General features: G+C 44.5%; 1 long non-coding RNA gene across 1 annotated transcript; it reads right to left on the bottom strand.

Annotated features, from left to right (window-relative positions):
* Nucleotides 1-4,374: 4,374 nt before the first annotated feature.
* LOC146298788 (uncharacterized) lies at nt 4,375-5,423 on the bottom strand. The gene is made up of 3 exons (XR_014735362.1): nt 4,939-5,423; nt 4,537-4,680; nt 4,375-4,453 (listed from the first exon to the last, which is right to left on the bottom strand). It is a non-coding gene; the product is annotated as an uncharacterized LOC146298788 (long non-coding RNA).
* Between the last annotated feature and the right edge of the window lie 1,073 nt (nt 5,424-6,496).

Here is a 6,496-nt window from a genome sequence, read left to right as displayed (position 1 = left end):
GATGGTAGTGGTAGTTTCAGGGGTCCCGGTGGACACAACTGTCAGTTAGCTCTTATGGGTGGATAGATGGATCTTTGAATGTTGATGTATTTCTTTCAACTATGGGGTGTCAAATAAATCAGTTTGAAATGAATTTGTTGTGCAAACTGAACCAAAATGATATGCACTACTGATTTTCTTGTCAATTCCTTAGGATAAAGAACACTTGGCCTAGCAATCCCATACACATCCCCCAGCAGTGGAATGCAAAGATTTTAGCGACCGCAGATGTGGCCTTGCTAGAAGCTGGGCTTGAGCTCCTGTGGTTCACACACGCTAATCATATTGGGCGCATTAAGAATGCTACCCCAGTTGTTATCATTGTTTGTAGTACGACTGTTGAGGACCGTACCTCAGTATGCTAGTGATAGAGAAGTAGGGAAAGGTATTGTCCCAGTTATTGATGCTTTATTGAAACAAAGAGTCATAGGCAGACTTTAGGTCAATTTGATCCTTTAAGGTTAATCAAATACTTGGAAGTTTATTATGGGTTTATAAGCTGGTAATGCCTGTGTTATACATCCTGTTGTGCCTAACTCTGTTACGATACTTAGCAAGTAACCCTGTTACTTTGTAGCTGTGTGAATGACTATTGGTTGCTTTTCTTCTTTGTTCCCATTGCAGAAGAGAGCCAGTAACTGTTTGCATTCACGTTTCGCCAGGTCCACCATACATTTCAGTTGTACCGCAGGAGTACACTGAATCACCTACGTTGTTTAGTCAAGCATTATGAGAGGACCTCCAGGAGGTCACCTTTGCAGCCGGCTCTACTCTGGTGCAGTATATTGATGACCTTTTTGATATGTTCCAAGAATCTTCCCTCTTGCCAACAGGACACTATTGCTGTTCTACAAGCACTGGTTGAGAAGGGCCACAAGGCCTCAGAGGCAAAACTGCAGTTATGGTCTTAGGATGTCATGTATCTGGGCCATACACTCAAAGGTACAGAGCGTCTATTGATGCCTGATAGAGTGGAGGCCATCCGATGGATACCGAAGCCTAGAACACCATTTTCAACTCAAGTATTTTCTAAGTTCAGCCGGGTATTGTCGTTAGTAGATCCTTGACTATGCTGTGTTGGCTAGACCTCACCTTGATTTAAGGAAGGAGACTGATACTCATTTGTTGTGGAAAATTGAAGCTGATGAATCATTTGTATCTCTCAAGCAGGCCTTGGTCCAGGCGCCAGCTCTCGGACTGCCAGACTACACCAGGGTGTAGTGACCCAGCAGCATGGTCATCTTAAGAGGCCTATCGCCTCCGTGAGTTTCTTCTTTAGATACTGTGGCAGCAGGTTTTCCCCCCGTGCTTACAAGCAGTCTGTGCTGCGGCAACATGTGTGGAAGCAACTTCAGATATAGTGCTGGGGTCGCCCTTGGCAGTGATGGTTCCTCATGCAGTAAGTGCTCTTCTGTTACGCACCAAAACTCAACACCTGTCAGCCACTAGAGCTACAAAGTATGAACTGTAATTGTTGACTCAAAGTAACATTACATAGATGCCCCACATTGAACCCAGCTTCATTGTTGCCCACCCCAGATGATGGTGAGCCACATAACTGTGAGATGGTTGACGATAAAGTGCTAACACCCAGACCTGATATGTTTGACAAACATATGGATAATGCTGAACTTGTGTTGTATGTCGATGCATTGTTCCCTTGGTTGGCTCGCATGGCACACAGATGTGCCCATACAAGCAAGGGGGGTATGGTCTCAATAGTAAATACAGATTGGTTTGCACCTGGTTTTTCCACAAAGGCTGAGCAACATTGTGCTCAGTGTCATATTTACCAGCAGCATAATCCCGGAAAGGGACCAAAGAGAAGAGACCCAGCCCACCCACCACCAAGTGGTCCTTTTATCAATTTACAAATTGATTTTATGCAGATGAACAAGTGTTGTAATTTTGAGTGTGTACTTGTAATTGTTGTCATGTTCTCGAAATGGGTAGAAGCCTACCCATGTCGGAAAGTTGATGCTACCACGGTAGCCAAGATTTTATCATTAGAGATGTGATCTGTAGATATGGGATCCTCACAAGACTGTCCAGTGATAGAGTGATAGGTCAAATTGTTCAGGAACTTTGATAAGTGCTCCAGATCAACCATCATTGCCACTGTGCCTACGACCCACAGTGTGCGGGGGCAGTGGAGAGGCAACATGGAACTTTGAAAAACAAACTAGCCAAGATATGTGGAGACAGGCCTGAAGTGGCCTGATGCACTTCCACTAGCTCTTATGGCCATGAGGTCCACTCCCCAGAGGAGGAATGGACTTTCCCCACACAAGATAGTTGTCGGGAGACCAATGAGATTGCCTGTCTCTCCCACTATCATTGACACAGATGGATATCCACCAAATGGATGATACAATGATAAAATGTTGTTATGCCCTAACTAGAGCAGCCAGGGTTGTCCGCTGCCTGAGCTACGATGCAAGATGAGATCCAGACATACTGACGCACACACCTGACAGACATTTACTGATACTGGACGCACAAGTCCACAGACATCGCATACATGAGCCACACCGAGAGTCACTATTGCACGCTCCCAATTATAGTGATGTGAACATTGAGATTCATCATAATGCACACATGAAGAACAATCTGTACAACAACACCTTACCGTGGACAGAAAAATGACTGGACCAGCATTAGAGGGGACAGACCTTGCAGAGTTTGTGGAGTCCCAAGCACCCTGGAGGTTGTCCAGGGATATCTGAAATTGTACCCTCTCTAGTTATTTTTACAAGTTGCATCGGAAAGTCATCAATAGGCCTACTAAGTATCTTGATTTGATTAGTAACACTCCTGAAGCTTTAATGTATTTAAATGGTTATTATGAAGATTTTGATGTCATTAGGCCTACAGCTTACCATTCTTTGTCAAGAACGGTCTGAAACAAAATTCTGTATTTACCTCAGTGTATTCCCTAAATGCTTTGAGCTGTGTGTGTCATCCAAAAATACTACCAGTGGAACGAGTTCTGTTGTTATGCCGTATTAATATTACAAGGGCAAAATCTGTCATTAATGGTTTAACCAAAAGAAAGAATTTGCTGGAAGGGAAATAATGGTAGAATTTGTGAAAGTTCGTGTAGAAAGTTGTGTCCAGTCAATCTTGAGTCTTATGTAATGAGTTTGTGTGACAAAGACAATTGGTTCAGTTACACCAACTAATAAGTATCCACAGTGGACCTTTTTTTAGTCAGTCCACTACGTTTTCAACAAAATGTACAACAGCAATTCAAGTAAAATGGACATTCAAATGTGAATAGCCTAATACAGACGTCAAATGATGCAGTTCTAATGATGATGCTATTCAAGCTAGTTTTAATTCACTCAACAAGCAATTAATTTCCAGAAGTGATAAGTTGCCATTTATTCTCAATTTTTTTCCGGAACTTTTTATGATCTAATGGATTCTTAGGGTGAAGAAGGTTGCAGTCTAAAAGACATTCTATTCTCAGAGAGCCAACGAGAGAGAGAGACAGAGAGAGACAGAGAGAGAGACAGAGAGAGAGACAGAGAGAGAGAGACAGAGAGAGGGACAGAGAGAGACAGGGAGAGACAGAGACAGGGAGACAGAGACAGGGAGACAGAGAGACAGGGAGACAGAGAGAGAGAGAAAGAGAGAGAAAGAGAGAGACAGAGAGAGAGAGACAGAGAGAGAGAGAGAAAGAGAGACAGAGAGAGAGAGAGAGAGAGAGACAGAGAGAGAGAGAGTTCTTTGGGTCCACCCTCTTTGACAGGATGTAGTCATCTGGCAGTCTGATAAACTTCCTTGAAGCCTCCATCCTAAGTCACATAGAGAAACTTAGCATCTCATACTTCATGACCAAACTCTGTTCTACTCTCCCCTAAACTTTGCAGTAGTGCCCCAGTAGTGGAGGGTGTTACCTGTCAAGTGAGTCCAGCTCCTCTCACTCTGAGCGCATCATCTGGCCCTCCGCCCGTTTCTGCTCTCTGAGCAGCTTTTTACGGATTGCAGACAATTTACAGAGGACTTCCTTCTTGTACTCTGGTAGGCCGTCTGACACACATACACACACATACCAGTTACAACTAATGTACAATGTGTTGGTTCTAGTTATATGGAACATTTTGTGTTTGTGTGTGTGTGTTACCTGCAGCTCTCAGCTCCTTCCTAACAGCTGGGACAGAAGGTGTCTGGGATTGGAGCCCTGAAAGAGAACCCGTCTAAAAGGTGTGTGGGCGGAAGAGAGACATCAGTTTCTACCTGTTTTCAGACCATGCTCTCCATACTACGTTTATGGTTTATACAAGCGGTAACCTACAGGCATGGGGGTGGTGGGGCATTTCCTGTCCATGCTGGGGGGACTGGGGGTGGACTGAGGTGCCCTGTGTCTCTTCTGGAGGGTGGGGATGGGGGGCGAGAACTCCCTTTGCATCTGCAGATAGACAGTAAGATGGGGATCATACTGATATTTCTGTTTGTTCAAATCTTTCTAATGAAGTTTTGTGGTCCTCTCACCTCTTGAATGCGCGCCTGTCTCTCTTTCTCATAGCGCATCCTCCCAGCAGCAATCTCCTTCTCCTCCACCTCTTTGTTCTTCTCCTCCACCTCTTTCCTCTTCTCCGCTGCAAGACGGACCAGCTCCTTGTTTTTGCCCCTTTTCTGTTGCAAGAAGAACACCAAACTTTATTGAGCCAATAACAGCTGAGTTACAAGAACATGTTACACTCGCTTAAAATCGACCCTTACGTCAAGTGTTTATTGTCCACACCATAAAAATCGAATTCTACTATCAAGATTGTTCAGCATTGTTATTCAAGAGTGTGTGGTCCACATAAGATAACTTGTATACTGTATATTGCAAACGCATATACAGTCATTTCTGCCAAATCCCTCTTAGCCCATCAGTGCCCAGCTGACCTCCATCTCCTTGAGTTTTCGGATGTCCTTCTCCTCGTCAAACTCCCTCTTTATTTGAGCCCTCTGCTCTGCCAGCCTCCTCTCCTCCTTCGCCTCCTCCAGACGTAGCTTCTCCTTCTCCTCTGCCTCCTTAAGGTGCTTCTCCTCAATCTGGACAGGGCCCAAAAGGTAAACGGTTTGTTATACAAAATCATGTACCTGTGTGTGTGTGTGTGTGTGTGTGCGTGTGCGTGTGCGTGTGTTTGTGTACAGTACACAACATCCTGCAAATCAATGGCTTGTTGAAGCTAAAAGACCCTATAGCCATCAGAGGCCAGGGTCTTGAAATCTAAACAGAACACATCCCAAACCATACCACACAGTACCTGTTGTTTTAGGGCAAGCTTATACTTATCCAGTTCAGTGAGTTGATGAAGCGTTGGCTGGTTAGGAAACACATTTCCTCTGGCATACATTGAGGTCTGGACAGGGGCAAAACCTGCAGAGGTAAAGTAGAACAGTCATATGCATTTTGTGTACGTGTGTATTACATTTGCGTGAAATGATGTGATGTCTGCAGTGTGCCAGCTGGTGCAGTGACTGTCTACCAGAGACTGTGTTGATGGGAGGCAGTCTGTCCTCTCTCGGGATGGGCCTGGTGGCTTTTTTCAGAGAGGTCTCGGGGTTCAGCCAAGCTTCCTCATTCTGCTTGTGCATCTGCTTCAGGTCAGCTAGACAGGCAAAGTACAGTCAGACACTATACACAGAAATATCTGCCATCAACTGAAGTCCAGTCAACCTATGCAATCCTGTAGGGTGAGCCAACATGGAATGTAAGTGAACCATGCTACAACGTACTAATGAGGTCCCCTTGGGTGTCTCTGAGGGGTGCGCCGCACCCTCCCCGGCCCCATGGGTCATAGTGTCTTATTTCGGCCTCCAGCTTGGCCTCAGCCCGGTCCCTCTCTGCCTTCTCCAGCCTCCGGCGCTCCTGCTTCTCCTGGATCTGCAGGGATTCAAGGTTAAAAAATAATTTGGTGAGGAATACTGACTCGCCTGGAACTACATGTACCAGAGGTTTGAGGATAGACACAGTCAGCGTACACTATGACATCATCATGAACATGAGACTTTCAACTTGCACAACTCAAATAATTAGTCCTTTGTGAATAAAGATGGTCTTGTATTTACCTTTATCAGGTTATAAAAGCATAATGATTATTTCATTATGAAACAGAGTCGCTAAAGGCTCTAAATGGGAAGGATCCCCTTTGTTAATTAAAGTAACGTATAAAAAACACAAATCTACTGTGATGTACAACTGCTCTGTTTCATCTGACCAAAAGGCTACCTACTCCCTTTTCTCTACCCTTTCTGTTAAAAACCTTACATGCCACCATCACAAGGTCCGCCTTGAAATTTCAGTCTCCATATCTCAATTTGAACCACAACACATCAAAGTTGATGAAGAACATTCCATGTTCTACAGTTCAGTCCACATTATGGTGAGTTTGTTCTTTCAATCCCGAAACATTATCTATGAGCAGAACTAATTGCATTTGGTGTATTTTGGTACTGA

Source organism: Hypomesus nipponensis, chromosome 3, assembly GCF_054491055.1.
Source record: "Hypomesus nipponensis isolate SF chromosome 3, ASM5449105v1, whole genome shotgun sequence".
Classification (NCBI taxonomy): Eukaryota; Metazoa; Chordata; class Actinopteri; order Osmeriformes; family Osmeridae; genus Hypomesus; species Hypomesus nipponensis.
The sequence above is the reverse complement of the archived record's forward strand: the minus strand, read 5'-3'. Positions and strand labels throughout refer to the sequence as shown.